Below are 16,328 nucleotides of genomic sequence, written 5' to 3'. Positions count from 1 at the left end.
CTAACCAAAAATCAATCGGCAAAGTAAAAATGAAGTCAGTCTCAGGGGAATCCAGGCTTTGAGGGCACAACAGATGGAAGGAGGCATTTCAGAGCCACCACACACCTTTTTTCAGGATCCTGGGAAGATTTTAGGAAAACCATTTGAAATTCCATTTCAAAGGAATGTGGTTAAAAAAGAAATCACATTTGAACCACTGGCGTTTGTGGCCCAATCTGAGATAATGAAATTACGGAGCTGACAGAGCTTTCCCTTTTATTGTGATAGAAACCACTCCATGGGTGAGGAGCTACTTACAAAGACGCCTTGCATTAAAATCTCTGTTTCCAAGAGATGGAGTCCTCGGTGGTCCCATTATTCGCAGAGGTAATGACCCGGAGAAAGTGATTGGTGTTTGCTCCCTTCCCACCTGAAACACACCAAGGGGTGGGAAGGAAATGCTAGAGACACAGAAACAGAGAGGCAAAGAGACAGAGACAGAGAGACGGAGAGAGGTAAACAGACAGAGAGATGGAGAGAAACAAAGAGACAGAGACAGAGAGATGGAGAGAGACAAAGAAACAGAGACAGAGAGAGTCAGAGACACACACAAAAAGACAGACAGGCAGAGAGAAACAGAGAGACAGAGATAGACACAGAGATAGAGAGACAGAGACAGACAGAAACAGAAAGAAACAGATAGAGAGATACACACAGAGAAAGACAGGCAGGCAGAGAGAGAGAGAGAGAGAGAGAGAGAGAGAGAGAGAGAGAGAGAGAGAGAGAGAAGTACTGGCCTGATTGGGTGCCTGGTTCTGCAAGAAGGGGACAGAAGTGGCTGTGGACAGGAGACTTTGTCCTTTGATTTCCCGGGTGACCAAGAGCCATATAGAGAGGGAGTCCGTCCACTCACTGCTGCCGCCTCACGGAAGGGGCGTTGGGCTTCTTCCCAGGGATCCTCCCAGATGATACAGTCTTGGGCACAGGGTCTGGCCCTGGTAGAGTGATGTCTCTGTCCCTGAAGGTCATGTTTGATGGGAGAGAGATGCATGCCTGGACCTGCATTTGTCTGAAAGTCCCTTAGCCCAGGTCTAGGTGGCACTGGCAGGCAGACTTGAGGCACCCACACAGTCCCACCCACCAGCCAGCAGGGGAAGATAAACTTGCTTGAACCAGGCCTGCCTCTCTGTGCAGCGGGCTTGTGCAACTGAACTTGCAGAGCAAGCAGACCTGCAGGAGGGGCTCAGCCTCAGTGTCCCTCCCTGGTTTCCCTATCCCCGGCTCCAGCAGCCTGCGGCCTCCCATCACACACCCGCTCTGGTCTTAAGAAACAGAGCTGGATGTGAGGAGAGGGAACCGCTTGACAAAAGTTCTGGGCTTCCTTCCCAGGCTGAGAAGGGTGTCCCTTCGGGCCCAGAACTGGTCTAGAGGCCTCTGGGACCTGGGTGAGCCGGGGGGCTGCACCAGAAGCGGGACAGGGTGGGGGTCGGGGCTTGGGGCTGAGGTGTGCGAGGCAGTGGACCGGCCCCCTGGTTCCCTTGCTGACCCAGGCAGACCCAACTGCTCTGGTTCTGCAAAATCAGCCTCACTGTCCTGGCAGGAGGGGGTGGCCCAGGTGCCACTTGGCTCTAGGCGGGCATCCGGCGGCCCTCCAGGAACCTCTGCAAGACATGAACGGAGAGGCCGAAGCGGTGGCGCAAGCGGTAGGGCGTGTGTCTTGCACGGACCACGGTTCGATCCCCGGTATCCCATATGGTCCCCCAAGCCAGGAGCAAATTCTGAGCGTATAGCCAGGAGTAACCCTGAGCGTCACCGGTGTGGCCCAAAAAACAAACAAACAAAAAAGACCTGAACTGGGCTGAGAAGTGGCCTCAGGGCCGGGCTTGGGGGACCTGCGGGGCTCCGGTTCTCTGCGCTGGAAGGGCAGGTAGGAGCGCGCCCTCTGTCGGCAGAGCGCGGAACGTCCAGCAGAGAGGCCCGGAGGCCAACCCCACAGCCAGGGAGCAAACCCCACTGGGAGGCTGAAAGGAGCAGAGGAGGCGGGACTGCGGATACCACATGGATTTCCAATTTGCACCAAGTCGAATGTGGGCGGCAACCCCTGGGAGACGATCACAGCTTAGGGTCTATGCCTCAGGGACGCCCGCAGCACCGACCACTTGGGCCCCGGCTCTGTCCTACACCTGCCTCCAGCCCAGCTGATATGATGTCCTGCCAAGCCACCTTCCCAGACACTGGCTCCCAGGGCTCTGGTCCACAGGGTGAGGTAGGCTCCTGACTCGGCCTACTCTCAGCAAGAAAACAGCGTTCCTGTGGAAGCTCACCGCCCTCGTGGAACTGACCCTCTCGGCCTACTCTCAGCAAGAAAACAGCGTTCCTGTGGAAGCTCACCGCCCTCGTGGAACTGACCCTGGGCTCCTGTGCCCAGCACTCAGAGCCTGGCCACACGTGTGGGGTGCCTCGTCTCTTTGCTGCTGAGTTCAGCTCCTGATGTCTCATTTCCTCTGCTCTCCAGAGAGAATAAGAGAGATGGAGAGGAGATGCAGCAAGGCGCATGCCTTGCACATGGCCTACTCTGGTTCAATTCCTGGCACCCCATATAATCCACTGAATGACCCAGCCAGGGGTGATTCCTGAGCACAGAGCCAGGTATAAGCCCTGAGCACCAAAATAAAAGGGGGGTGATTTCAGGGACTTCAGAGTAGTATAAAATGCCCCAAATTGGGTACTGGGGAGAGGATGAATGAGCACAGGCCTCTGGGAAACCTTGAGTGTTCCTGGTGCCCTATGTCCTGCCAGGCCCCACTGGCCCCACACTCCGGCTCTAATAGCACCAAGAGTCACCCTACAAACACCAGAATAAGTATGTGAAGGACAAGGCGTTGGCCTCACACGAATCAACCACGGAGAGCATTAGAACCCGGGTTCTCACTCTTGCTCCTGAATGAAACAGGCCTCTCCCTAGGGGGCGGGGCAGAGGGGCCCCTCCAGCTTTCCCAAGTAGCCCCTCACTCTACCTCCCACATGACCTCCTGGAAAGAGAGTGAGAGGTGAGAGCCCCCTGGCTGAAATGGAAATCCAGGCCATGAAAGGACTTGGGAAGTGGAGTGGTGGGACCACTGGGGTGGGAGTGTCTGGGATGGTCAGGTGGCTAGGCCCAAACAGACCCTGGACTCTTAGTCCTGGGCGTCAACCCTGCCACCCCCCACGCCCAGGGCACGGCCTGCACCCACATCCTCCTCCTTTGTCAGGCTTGCCGTCACCCTCAGAAGCCCTGGGGGTTTCCTTACTCACCTCTCACCACCAGCCTGCCCTGATGATCCTTGATGTGTTTCCAGCATGACTCACTGGGGATGTGGGGGGCAGGGGTGTGTGAACTGGGGGGATGATACCACTGGGGAGGGCCTGAACAGGACAATAGGAATGACTGTGTGGGGGCAGTGAGGCTTTACCCCACCAGGAAACAGCAGGGTGTGGAGAGGGAGGGTGCCAGTATCCCCCAAAGACACAAGGATTTTTTGGGGGTGTGCAGGGAGCTAAGAAGCCTGAGCTGGAGAAGTCTGGACTGGGCCAAAGGGGTGGTGGCACCCCAGAGCTGTGCATGTCCATTTGTGTGAGTTTTTTGAGTTGGATTCAAAATAAGTTCTGGACAGTCCCCTAAACCATCAGTGGCACCCCAAATTTAGAGTCCCTGGGGGTCGGGCAGAGGTCCTGGCACCTTTCCTGGTTTGATCTCTAGAAGCATGTGTGCAACTGGCCTTGTCTTTTTGCAATAAGCCCTGAGGGCCACGGTCAGATTGTGTCAAGCCAAGCGGCTAACAGAAACCTGGCTCACCCAGTCTTTTTTGTTTTGGGCTTATACCTGGTGATGCTCAGGATTTATTCCTGGCTCTGCACTCAGGAATCACTCCTGGTGGGTTCAGGGGATAAACCCAAGTCAGCTGCACACAGGGCAAGTGCCCTAACCACCATGCCCTAACCTGTTACCCAAGTCTTATGGGGCTGGCATTGCACTTCGAAGGAAGCTGACCTGCACGCAGCTCACTACAGCCAGTCCTGCCTCTCCAAAGCAGGGACATGGCTAGGACAGGACAATGGGGGGCCTTTGTGAGAATAAATTGGCTATCAAGGCCTTAGTGGCTCTGTGAGAAGAAAAGAATGGTCAGAACTCAAGGTCCATCCTGGAAGCTGGAATAAGTCTCAGCCCTGCCTGAGTGTGGCGAGCAGCCCAGTGCTCGGGAGGAGTGAATTGTTGCTGAGAGGGCGTGAGTTTGCAGACAAAGCGCCAGTCTTTGAGGGCAGAGCCAGGATTTGTAGGCAGGACGCAGCTATTCTGAGACTCCTCGATAAAGATATATACCCTGAACAAAAGGTAAGTATTTCACTCGGGTCTATGAAAGCCTGTGAAATTTATTTTTCACAAGCTTTTACAGCCCATGGCCTTCCCATTCAATCTTGAATAATAGCGCTGAATTGAGCTGTAAAAGCTTCCGAAGTTTGAAGCCTTTTGACAAGTTAATTTAGCAGTATGGTAAAAAGTTTTTCCCTAAGACAGAATAAAGCCATCACATCATGAATGTAGCAGCATCCTGAGGAAAGAAAACACCATTAGGCTCAGAAATGATGTGCTTTATGGAGAGAGTTTGTGGTTTCGTGTAATCCACTATCAATATTTCAAGAGAAAGACGTTCTGCTCATCAGTCAGATGCGAGTCAATATCTCCACTTAGAACCAACACCCAAGGGCCAGATCACATCTTTCTTTTATTGGAAAAATAGCATTCTCTAGGCCCCTTTCCTTTCCGCAGCTCTGTAGATTCTAATTGTGGGGTGCATGTGTGTGCGTGTTTGTGGGAGAGACAAAGAGGTCTCTCTTTTTTTTTCTTCTTCTAGGAACAAACAAAGAACAGAAAGCAGCAATATTTTCTTTGTCCCCCACCCCCCCCTCCACACACACACATAAATCTCCCACCCACACTCCCCGCACGGCTGGAAGCTGTTTTCATGCCCATTCAAAGTGCAGGAAAATGAGCTCAACCCTTTCTTCAGATAAGATGGAAAAACCGGGGAGAGATATTTTCCTTGTTCTTTGGGATTTTTTTTTTTAAATTAAAGTCGGCCAATGACTCAGGACACCTGATTGAGGTGGCTTCTCCATGGGATAATATGCAGCTGAGAAGAGCAGCGCTGGGGAAGGCCCCTCTCCACCTATAAATAGGGTGAATGGTACCGATCTGGCTTTGTCATGATGGAGGGGAAAAAAAGCCAAGAAAAATTAATTATATTTCACAAAGAAATGTTTCAGATGCCATTTGGTCTTGTGCCCTGAATATAAATCTCCAAATGTTTCTCACTTGAATATTTTAGTGGGGAAAAAGAAAATTAAAATTGAAAAGCAGATGCCCTATTATTGTGTTTATCTCCCGTTTGCACGGGCAGCTTTGAGCCTCCTGCTCAGTCATGGCTGCTGCAGGGCTCAGGGATGAGGCTCCGGAGTAGGGGTGAGGTGTGGGGACAGGGAGAAGCTGCCTTTGGCCAGTTGCAATCCCAGCCTCACTCGGGTGGGTCAGGACACTGCTCCCAGCCCATTGGACTCTCAGTGTGTGGCACAGTGAACCAGTGACTTTTGTAAAGCCCATCATCTTTTATCACCAAAGGTGATTTTATTTCCTGACTCCACTTGAACTCTCCTCAGAAGAACATACCTGGTGGGAGGGAGAAAGATCAAAACACGTGCCATTGAACCAAGCCTCATGGCGAGTACTCGCCTACGCCTGGGTCCAGATTTTCTCACTACCCTTTCCAAATGTGTCAGGGGCAATTCCCTCAGCAGATGGGGCAGGCAGGATTGTACATCAGGGAGGGCACTTGCCTTGCGTGAAGCCAACCCAGGTTTCATCCCTAGCACCACATCTAGTGCTCCAAGCACCATCAGGAGTGATCCCTGAGCAGGATCTGTGTGGATCCCAATCTCGCATATTCCCTAATGAATTCATGCAGTGGAGGCTCTCCAAGTGTCTAGCGTATGCTGGGTAGTGAGCAGAGTTGTGTGTGTGGGCTATAGCAGCGCCTGTGGAATGGATGGTCTCAGTGTCTGTCTGTCCTCAGGCAGAGTCTCCATGTCCCATGTGTACAGTGATCAGTGCAAGCAGCAACCTTGTAGAGTTCCAATGATCAGGGCGAAGAAGGGAAGGACAGGGTTGGGATGGGGGAGTCATTTGTGTCAGAGCTATGGTAATAGCGGGGAGGGGGGATGTCAAGAAGATTCAAAGAACAATCAAGAACATTTTCCCCTAAAATGAAATTGTGACATAACACAGTCTCTCATAGTAACTTTCTTCCATCGACTCAAAAATGCAGACACTGAAGTGAGGTGTTTCCCCCCCACCCACTGTGTATCTCTTTCTAGAACTGTGCACAATAATCCCTGGGAATTTCTGTGTGTCTGATCAGGAGTGGAGACATGCACTTTGGTTTTCACAAGGGAATAAATAACAGCCACCAACACTGCCTGGAATTGAACATTTGCCATGACTGAGTCATGCATGGAGATTGCACAGTGTAAGGTGCTCTCAGCATGTCTTTAATGGAGCACAGATGCTGTCGAGGCCCAGGGACAGTGTGAGGTGGACCCTGCACAAAGAACAAGAGCTAGAGCTCCAAAATGTTCGGTGGGAGAGATCAGGGATGACCCCGATCCCACCCAATAGAGGCTGACCAACTAAAGACCAACTAACTTCACTAACAAAAAGGGTTTATTCTGGAACCACAGAGTTGGTTCATGGCTCTCTCTGCCTCTGTCTCTGTCTGTCTGTCTCTCTCATGGGCCGTGCTGTTGTCAAGCGAAGCCTCCTTCCTTCTCTTAAAGCCCAATCAGATGCAGGAAAGCTTAGAAAGTTGCTTCTGCAATTGCCCCACGGTGTTAGTATGAGAACCCATTTTACCATGGTTTCTGGCTGTTTTCATGTTTTATTTTGCACAACTCTGTTGTGTTTCAAGGTGGAAGGAGTAATGAATGAGAGTATGCATGTTCCCATGCCTGTCGTATGTATGCACAATGGTGGACTGTCCTTTGTGGCTGTGGATTATTCCATTGCATGTGTTGTACAGCTGCTTGCTTAGCGATCTGGTCTTTGAAAGATCTGGGATGGCTATGAATGGAACTACTCCCATCATTACTGTCCTGGCTTCTCCATACCTCCTGGGACACAGAATACTGAACTTGGGACTCAGGCAAGCTGGGCCATATGGCAAATGAGAGTTTATGTTTGGGAAGAACCACTTGTCAGAGCAGATGCACCACTTCCATGTCCAGTAGCCAGAGTGGTGCAGTGCCACTGTGCATCCGGGCCACTGTCTTCCTCTCGCTGCCCTCCTGTTGTTACTCCTCAGACAGGTGTGAAGAGGCAGCTCATGTGGTCTAATTTGCATTTCCCTAATAGCTGATGATGTTAAACAAAGCTGTCAGTTTTGCTAATATTTTCCCTTACGGTTTATGCCTTTTATGTTTTATAGAAGAAATCCTTATATGGTGCTTCAAATGTTCCGTTCACACTCCTTTCGGAAACATATAGGCTTTGTTTTTCATTTACAGATATTTCTGTTACCTTTGTGTGTTAGGTGTGAGATAGAAACTTGACTTTATATTATACAATATGGTTAACCAGTTGTCCAAACATCAATTATTTAGTATTTCTTTTTCACTGCTCTGTCATTCAATCGCTGTCATAGATCAAGTTTCCTTCTATGTGTCTCTGTCTGGACTCGATTACACTGCAATAGCAGCCTCACACTGATCCACGTGTTGAGATCCCTACAGCCTGGATGAAATCTTGATATTTGAATCATCTCCCCTCACACACCTTCCTCTCACCTCCCCCTCTCCCCACACCAAGTCTTTATTAAAACAATTATTTATCAAAACACCAACTTTAGACTCCACTGGGCTCTTTCTTAAGTAGTAAATGTTTTGTTTTTTTTTGTTTTTTTTTTTCAGCAGCAACTTGTTGAAAACTGCCTTCGAGTCATAAACATGACTTTACAAGAGTGAGAAGAACCAGCTTTCTCATTTGGAGTCTGTCCATCATTGTTTTGGTTTTCATGCCATTGTACTCAGGATGGGACTGAGTGGAAGCACTCACAATGATATAAAGAATGTAAAAGGCGGACTAAACCTGATGTCTGTTCTCTGCTATAATGCTAAACAGCAGCATTCTGAGACGATCTGATTTCCAAGATGTGGAAAAAGTGTGTGTGTGTGTGTGTGTGTGTGTGTGTGTGTGTGTGTGTAGGGAAGGTGGGGAGCATGCTTTGGAATCACGAATTTGGTGTTGCATCTCCCATTACTCATCTCTTTTGAGGACGTCTCTCAAGAAAACTCCACAAGTAATTCAGACAGCTTATTTTGATCCATCTAACTATCACATCTGCCTTATAAATGGCCACCATCTTTACAACTTTTGAGTATAGGGACACAGTGAGAGGATGGATCTTCTCCTGCTTCTCTGGCATTGCCTGTGGTATTCTCAGAGTCATCTTTGTGTGGTGGCTTTCTAATTTCATCCAGTTTGGATCTAAAAAGGCAATCTGCAATGGTGCCTGTCAGTTCCTTAAAACATGCTGTGGTCCACCTTCTTGTTTGATCTGGTGCTGTTCTGCAAAGTGGGGGTGTCCAGTGAGGACTGCAGGTAGAAATCTTCTGGGGAGCACATGGCTGTGAGCAAAGCAGTCTCATTCTCCAAATCTTGGTTTTGATTTTGGGGACCACACCTGGCAGTGCTCAGGACTCACTCCTGGCTCAGGTATCACACCAGTGGTACTTAGGGGACCAAATGGGGACCCAGGGATTTGAACATGGGTGGCCACATATGAGGCAGGCGCTCTCCCTGTTGTACTATCTCTTTGGTCTTCATTCTTCACCTCTTATCTATCAGTTATTGAAAGACTAAAGTGTCCACTTTTATAGGTTTAAATGAAAACCATCTGGGGTTGTGGATCTGTAGGGGTATTCTTTTTTTTTTTGGGGGGGGGGGTCACACCTGGCAGTGCTCTGGGGTTACTCCTGGCTCTACACTCAGAAATCGCTCCTGGCAGGCTCGGGTGACCATATGGGATGCCGGGATTTGAACCAATGACCTTCGCCTTACCTCCATGCTATCTCTCCGGCCCCCTGTGGGGGTATTCTTACCAGTGTTTACTTGTTTGGATCTCTGCCTGTGCTGACCTGGGAACATTCTCCATTATCTTTCTTCTTTGGAAGGCCTCTTGCTGATGAAGTAGATGGATCTTTTATAAACCATGAGGAAAATGTTTTCCCATTTTTAATTTCTCTTGTGCTTTTAGTGCACCAACAAGTTTCACTGGTTATCCACCAAATTGGGGTGGTCGCTGTCTCTAACACTGCCTTTTGAGGTAGAGTCCCCCAGGGCAAGATTCAGCTCTTGGAGTCAGTGGGTTTTGAGTACTGTTTATCCTTGTGTTTATCCTCCACCAGGTTGAGCTGAATGTCATCTCAGCACAGGGGAATCCTCAATTGCCCTTGTCAACATCCCCCTCTCCAGTATAGCAGCAGAAAGACTCACGCCCATACATTCCCCCTGCCCAGGCCTACTGTCCTATACATATGCTTTGGTCTGGGACTTTCCACAGGTGTTGGATACTCAGCTGTATCTATGCTTCATCCTCTTTATTCTGAGCCAGATTCTTTTTTTTTTTGGGTCACACCCAACAGTGCTCAGAGTTATTCCTGGCTCTGTTCTCAGAAATCACTCTTGGCAGGCTCAGGGGACCATATGGGATGCCAGGATTCGAACCACTGTCCATCCTGGTTCGGCTGCTTGCAAGGCAAACAAATGCCCTACCGCTGTGCTATCTCTCCGCCCCCGAGCCAGATTCTTTTGAATGAGTATGTGACAACTAGAGTCTGTCGTTTTGTTGTTGTTTATTTGAGCCACATTGGTAGTGCTCAGGGAACCATATGAAATTCTAGGGATTGAACCCAGGTCAGCCACATGAAAATCAAGAGCCAGATCTTCTGTACTACTGCTCCAGTCCCAAGTGGGTTGTTTTTTTTTTTTTCCCCTGGAAACAGGATCCCAGACTTCTATTATTGTCGAATTCGAAAGCATTTTCCTTTACAATTGCTAATGGAATCCTTCCTACACCATCACCCAGAAGAGATGCTGACCACCACATTTTACTTAATATTTCTGTGATTCATTATTTTTGCACATAAATCTTCACTCACCAGTTGTATTCAAGTGCAGTTGGGTGCTCATCTCTAGCTGATGTCTGTCTCCCCACATTGGTTCTACACTGAATTTAAAAACTGCTTTTTATTCTATATTTGATTATACCCAGAACACATCAAAATACTTAATAGCCCCAGCACAGGTGTGCCTGGAAGGATGGCTGCCAAGAGCCTGTGTGAATGACAGACAGGACACCTGCAGGCTGGGTAGTTGAGGAGGCTAGATATCTATCTGGTTAGGGCTGTTTCTTTATTTTCCATCATTTCCCATAGATAGGGGCCATGCCATATTGTTTTCATTTTGGAGCCCAGATAATCTGTTTTGTTGTCTGGGTGCATACTTTCTTCTTCATTATTCTTCTCTTTGACAGCTTTGAAATGTTTATTCTCCCAAATGGACAAGTCAACCATTCTTGCCAATTCCCCTGAAATTGCATGCGAATTCAATGCTACATTTAGGTGTTTAAAATGTCCTTTTTGCTGATTGATTAGGAATATTCCATTATAGAACAGGCTTTGCATGAAGGCTTCCACAAAGCAAGTAAATGCTCAGAAAATGTTTCCATTGATATCTTATCTATTGGTTACTGGTTATGTATGAGTGCCTGAAGGTCAAGATGATGAGGGTTCTTAAAAACATACCTTTATTTTGTAGTTAGCCACCTTGCTGACGGAATTCAGGATTTTAAAACGTGAGCCACTGGAGCTGTCTTCAGTTCTGAGCAAAGGATCTTGCTTATTCTGAACAGTGGATTCTCCCCCTTCCCCCAATATTGGAGACTGATGCATATTTAAATATAACCCAAGCAGTGGTAGCCAGAGGTGGACTCCCCTCCTCGACTTCCTACTCTTCTCCAGGTTATAGCAACTTCTACCTGGTTGGCCCCCCAACATACCATTCCCAAGGCCTGCTCTCACCTGCTACTCAGTGTCCAGGCTCCTCTGTGTGCAGAAGCCAGGAGGCCACCTTCCTTTCTGTGCCTGGGCTCTCAGTCTGTCTCTGGGAAGCAAACCTGGCTCATGCTCTGTTGGACACCTTCTCATTATTGTCCATGTTCCATAGCCTGCAATCATGCCTCATGTCTATAAGCACCTGGTGGGTATCCCCCACAGTTTACTCCTCTATAGCTTTATTTGCAATATATTAGCTTTTATTTACAATTTGCTTTAGTTTGTGGGAGGGATTTCTTCTGAGATCACCAGTTTTCCTGTTATTGCATAAATTTAAAAATTTGTAATTTTTTGAAAATTGTATACTTTCACATAGAAAATTATATATACACACATTGTTTATGCCACATCTGGCAGTGCTCAGGACTTATTCCTGGCTCTGTGCTCCTAGGCTCTGTGTTCAAGACTCCTAGCAGTCTTGGGGGACATTATAGGATGCTAGAAATGCTACAGATTGAACCTGGGTTGGTTGTTTGCAAGGCAAGCACCTTACCCTCTATACTATCCCTCCAGCCCATATATACATATTTAATCCACATAGCTATATATTTTGCCCAAGATTTGTCAATGGAAAACAATAAAAAATAATCCTTTCTCATGTTTGAGAAGAACCTACACATACCAGCATCCCCACTGGTCTACTTTTGGCCTGATCATGTAAAGGACATCTGAATGTGGCTCTCTACATACCAAGGGTGACCTAATGTAGCTGGAGAGATAATGCAGGGGTTAAGGCACTTGCCTTTGGGTGGCTAGCCTCTGTTCAAATCCCCTGAACACTTCCAGAAATGACCTCTGACCACAGAGCCACAAATAAGCTCTGAGTGCTGCCAGGCATCACCCAAACTAACCTTTTCCCCTCTCTCCCATTCAGCAAAAAAAAAAAACAAAAAAAACAACAAGACACCCAAAAAACAGACCATCTAAGATTGATTAAACGAATCTGCTTTCTAACTTTATTTTTTATTTTTGGCTGCAACGGGTATGCTCAAGAGTAATCCCAGCTCTGCATTCAGGAATTACTCCTGCTGGTGCTAGGGGACTATACGGGATGCTGGGGATTGAACTGAGGTTGGCTACATGTGAGCCAATCATCCTACCTGCTGTAAAATCACTCTAGCCCCTCTTTCTTTCTTTTAAATTCTGAACTGTTGGGGAAAATTTCCTTATCACAAAATAAATTTAAATAGTACTTTAGTAAATAGTACATCAGTGAGTAGTCAATCAGCAAATAGTCAATTCAAATAGCACATAGTTAGCTTAAATAATAGTAGTAAAATGCAGGGGGCCTGAGAGATAACACAAAGGTAGGGCGTTTGCCTTGCACGTGGCCCACCTGGGAGGGACCCCCTTCTATTCCTGGCACCCCATATGGTTCCCTAGCCTGTCAGGGGCGGGTTTCTGGGTGCAGAGCCAGGGGTGACCCCTGAGTGTTGCTGGGTGTGGCTCAAAAATCGAGCAATCAAGTTAAAAAAAAATACAATGCAGTGATTTTAATGGAAACTTGTTTTCCTGGGAAAAGCTTCCATTAACCGCTAAGTGATGGAGGTGACATTAGTTGGGAGATTCTGGTCTCTTGTTACTAAGACCTCCTCAATCCGAGTTGCTCCTTTCTTTCTCCAGGACCCCATGTTCCTGCAGGCATAGGAGGCTCTGCTGCTGGCTGGGCTCAGTGGCAATCAGCAGATAACACAGATCCTCCGTAATTCCATGCTGGGTGGGACGGACAGCGTAGCCCTAGAGTGCAGGTTCTTTTGGTGGAGGTGAGGGTGTGTGAGACACTCCCAAGTAGTACCAGAAGCCCCTTTTGGAGAGACTCCTCAGCCAACTTGACTGACTGCTAGGCTCAACACTCAGGACCAGCAGTGCCTGAGATTGGTCTCCTGCAATCCTTGACCCTTTTCTTCAATGATTCTGAATCTTGCTGCCTGGAGCCACGCATCTACTTTAAAGCCAATAAAGTTTGCAAGAGTAGATGATGCCAAGGGCTCAAAGATTTGGAGCAATGATCACCTATACTCGTGGAACCACCTATAAGGGTTTTCCAAGTATCCTGCGAAGGCCTAAAACTTTTGATTGGGGGGGGGCACACACTCCCTAGTGGTGCTGGCACTGGTGGATGCCAAGGGCCTGAACCCAGGTCCCCCTCTTCCATCTGCATAAAGTGTTCCCGGCAGGGATAGTATTTTAGGGAAGCAAATTAATGGTGCGAGTCTTGTAAAATGTAGACTCCAAACCGCACTGCTCAAGATTCTGTGCTCCCAAAGCTTAGGGTTGGTTCCTGTGGGCCTGAGGACGGGCACTCCAGCACTGCTCAAAGAAATATCTTGCATCCAGGCACAGAGCACACCCGGCTGAGGCGCTACTGGGTTGCCTGAAGCTGAGAAGTTGTGGGGGAGTGTACCGTTACCCCGGGAGTTTCGGGGTCCAGCGCACGTGGGTTGGTTGGGTCCAGGCAGCCCAGCCTTCCTCCAGCCCAGGCAGCATTCCCGCTGCGAGGCAGGGCGGGGCCTTCGCGCCTGCGCACCGAGCTCCGCGCCTGCGCACTGGCCGCCGCGACGGCCCCGCGTCTCCGGGCACCGCGCGCGGCACGTGACCGGCTGCCAGTATCCAACATGGAAGCCGCGGTCGGGCCTGCTCAGCTCCCTGCCCGGCCTCGCGCCCTAGCGGGCACCCACCGGCGGCTGGACCGGCGCGGAGCGTTTCTCCGTGACTACCGAGCCGAGCTGGCAAGGACCAGAGCCGGACCTTTTCACTCACTCCCCTCCCCACAACCTCAGCGCTGGCTCAACCATGAAGCTGGCCCAGCGACTGGCGCCTGAAGCGTCCTTTTGGTCGCTCCGCCTTGCGAGATTGACAGCCCCAGCAGCCAATGAGATCCCAGATGTAGGCGAGGAGGCAGGAGAAAGCGGAGAGCTGGCAGCCGCAGCAGCCAATGGGATCCCAGATACAGGCGGGGAGGTGGGAGAAAGCGTCTTGCCGCGGCCCTTCCTGGCCCCTTCGGGCTCAGCGATTAGCTAAAGTGAAGCGAAGGGGCGGGAGCAGACGGGGCGGAACTCGGATCCCAGCGGGCCAATGGGGAGACTCGCCGGGCTCCTGAGGAGGAGGAGGAGGAGGAGGGCGGGGCCGAGCCGTAATTGACGAGGCCCTTCATTAGAAACCAGCCGGGAAAGGAGGAGCCGCGCGGGGGGTGGGTGGGCGGGACGCGAGCCTTGACTCAGCGAATGAGCGCCGAGTTTTCAGCTGAGGGCGGGGCCCGGGCGGTTGACGGACGGCTCGGCGGGCCAATCGGCGGCCGGCGGCGTGTGGCGAGGGGGGGGAGCAGCATCATGGTTCAACGTGGGTCAATTTTTTGTGAATGAGGAGGGGAAGGTTGTGGGGCCGCCGCCGCCCGAGCCCGAGCTGAGCCTGAGCCCGAGTCGGAGCCCGAGCCTGGGCCCGCGCGCCCGCCTCAGCCGCCGCCTCAGCCGCCTCCTCCGTCGTCTCAGCCGCCTCGGCCGCCTCAGTCGCCTCAGTCGCTGCTGCCGCTGCTGCTGCTGAAGGCGGCGCAGGCTGAGGCGATGCGGCTCGGAGCGCCCGCCCGCCGCCCGCCCAGCGCCGCCGTGGTAAGCTCCGGCCCCCCAAGAGCCATTGTCCGCCCGCCCGGCAGGTGGACGCTGCTGGCCGGATCCCCGGCTTGGCCAGGCTCGGCCAGGCCCGGCCCGGCCCAGGCCTTGCGCGGCTCCCCGGCCCGCAGCCCAGCCAGCCCCGCACGGTGGGCCCGGGAGCCCGGGAGCCGGCCGGGGTCGGCCTCGCCGTTTATGTAACTTTGTCCGGGGCTGTGAGTTTGCAGAAAAAGGACAAATACAAAACCCGCCTTGCTCCCGGGCTCCTCGTAGCCGCGAGGCCCCTGGAGCCTGCGATCGCTCGAGCGAGCTTGGAGCTTGGAGCGAGCGATCGCGGCCCGCCCGCCTGCAGCGAGCGAGCTGAGCGTCAGCGAATTCGAATTCTCTGCTATTTTACTGACAGTCGGCGAAGGAGTTCTTTGACTGAGACTCTCTGCAGATCGGGAGACCCCGCCGAGCCGCCGCCGCCGCCGTCGCAGCAGCAGCAGCGGAGGCCCCGGGGGTGGCAGGAACCCCGAATATTAGACTCCTTTGGAACGCACCTCCAAAAAAAAAATCCCGAATAACTTGCATGCACCAGCCGCCCAGAGCAGCGATTTCTGTGATGGCCCAGTCAGTGGACCTGCTGCGGTGGCCACTGGCTTTGCGTCGTCGAGATGACACTCGAGTTATTTATTTGAAAACGCATCACTTTCTTTTTTTTCTTGTTTTTGGGTCACACCGGCAGTGTTCACAGGGATTTACAACTGGCTCTGTGCTCAGAAATCGCTGCTCCTGGCAGGCTCAAGGTGGGGGGGGGGGACGGGACCCTATGGGATGTCCGGATTCGAACCACCGTCCTTGTGCGTGCAAGGCAAAGGCCCCACCTCCGTGCTATCTCTCCGGCTCTCACGAATCACTTTCTTAAACCCAATTCCTAATCGCAAGGCCTTGGAGAGACCCGCCTTAATGGCTGACTGCTGCTGCTGCCCCTCCACGGGGGTCTCGGGTCTCCCCCTGCCCGGCAATAGATAGAATAGAGCAGGTGAGGGCCCAGTGCTTTTTGCTCCTCCACACTCAGGGCTTTTTGCTGGTTTATTCCCACAAACCACTTAAGCTGGGTAGGGACTGGGAGACGACAGTAAACAGCTCTCTCTCCCAGCCTTGCAAGGAAGCGGGTGGCTGGCAGCTGGGATGAGGGGTGGTGAGGTGGGGTGGGGTGGGGTGGTCCCTCGACCTGGTTTCTCCTTTTCTTGAGTGATTCTGAGCAGCATTGTCGCCGCCCGTAGTTTTTTTAAATCGGTCCTGCTGGTGATTCTGAGCATGATTTTCAGAGGCATCCTGTGGATATACTGGGGTGGCGGTTGTAGAATCCGCCCAGAGAGGTGTTGACTGGGGAGAGGGAAGAGATTGAATTAAGGAAACTCAGCTGCTTGTACACAAATAAACACTCGGGCAATTACAGGCAACAAAAGTTATTGCAGAATTTTGCAGTCACTATGGCAACACAATTACCCTATTATAATTGGAAACGCAGAATGCCGCCTTTTAGAAGTTTCCTGGGAA

The 16,328-nt window shown here is 50.9% G+C and overlaps 1 protein-coding gene across 3 annotated transcripts in view; it reads left to right on the top strand.

The window, feature by feature from the left end:
- Window positions 1-13,963: 13,963 nt before the first annotated feature.
- HDAC4 (histone deacetylase 4) overlaps window positions 13,964-16,328 on the top strand; it is a 95,696-nt gene continuing 93,331 nt past the window's right edge. For 2 of the 3 annotated variants that reach the window (XM_049782542.1, XM_049782540.1), the window contains exon 1: window positions 14,536-14,783. The gene's annotated coding sequence lies outside the window, so the exon portion shown is untranslated. Of the gene's footprint in view, window positions 14,065-14,535; window positions 14,784-16,328 lie in introns of those variants that run through there. The other variant, XM_049782541.1, reaches the window with a different exon arrangement.

The sequence above is a fragment of the Suncus etruscus genome, chromosome 10, assembly GCF_024139225.1.
Source record: "Suncus etruscus isolate mSunEtr1 chromosome 10, mSunEtr1.pri.cur, whole genome shotgun sequence".
In the NCBI taxonomy this organism is placed as follows: Eukaryota; Metazoa; Chordata; class Mammalia; order Eulipotyphla; family Soricidae; genus Suncus; species Suncus etruscus.
This window is presented reverse-complemented; position numbering and strand designations above follow the sequence as displayed.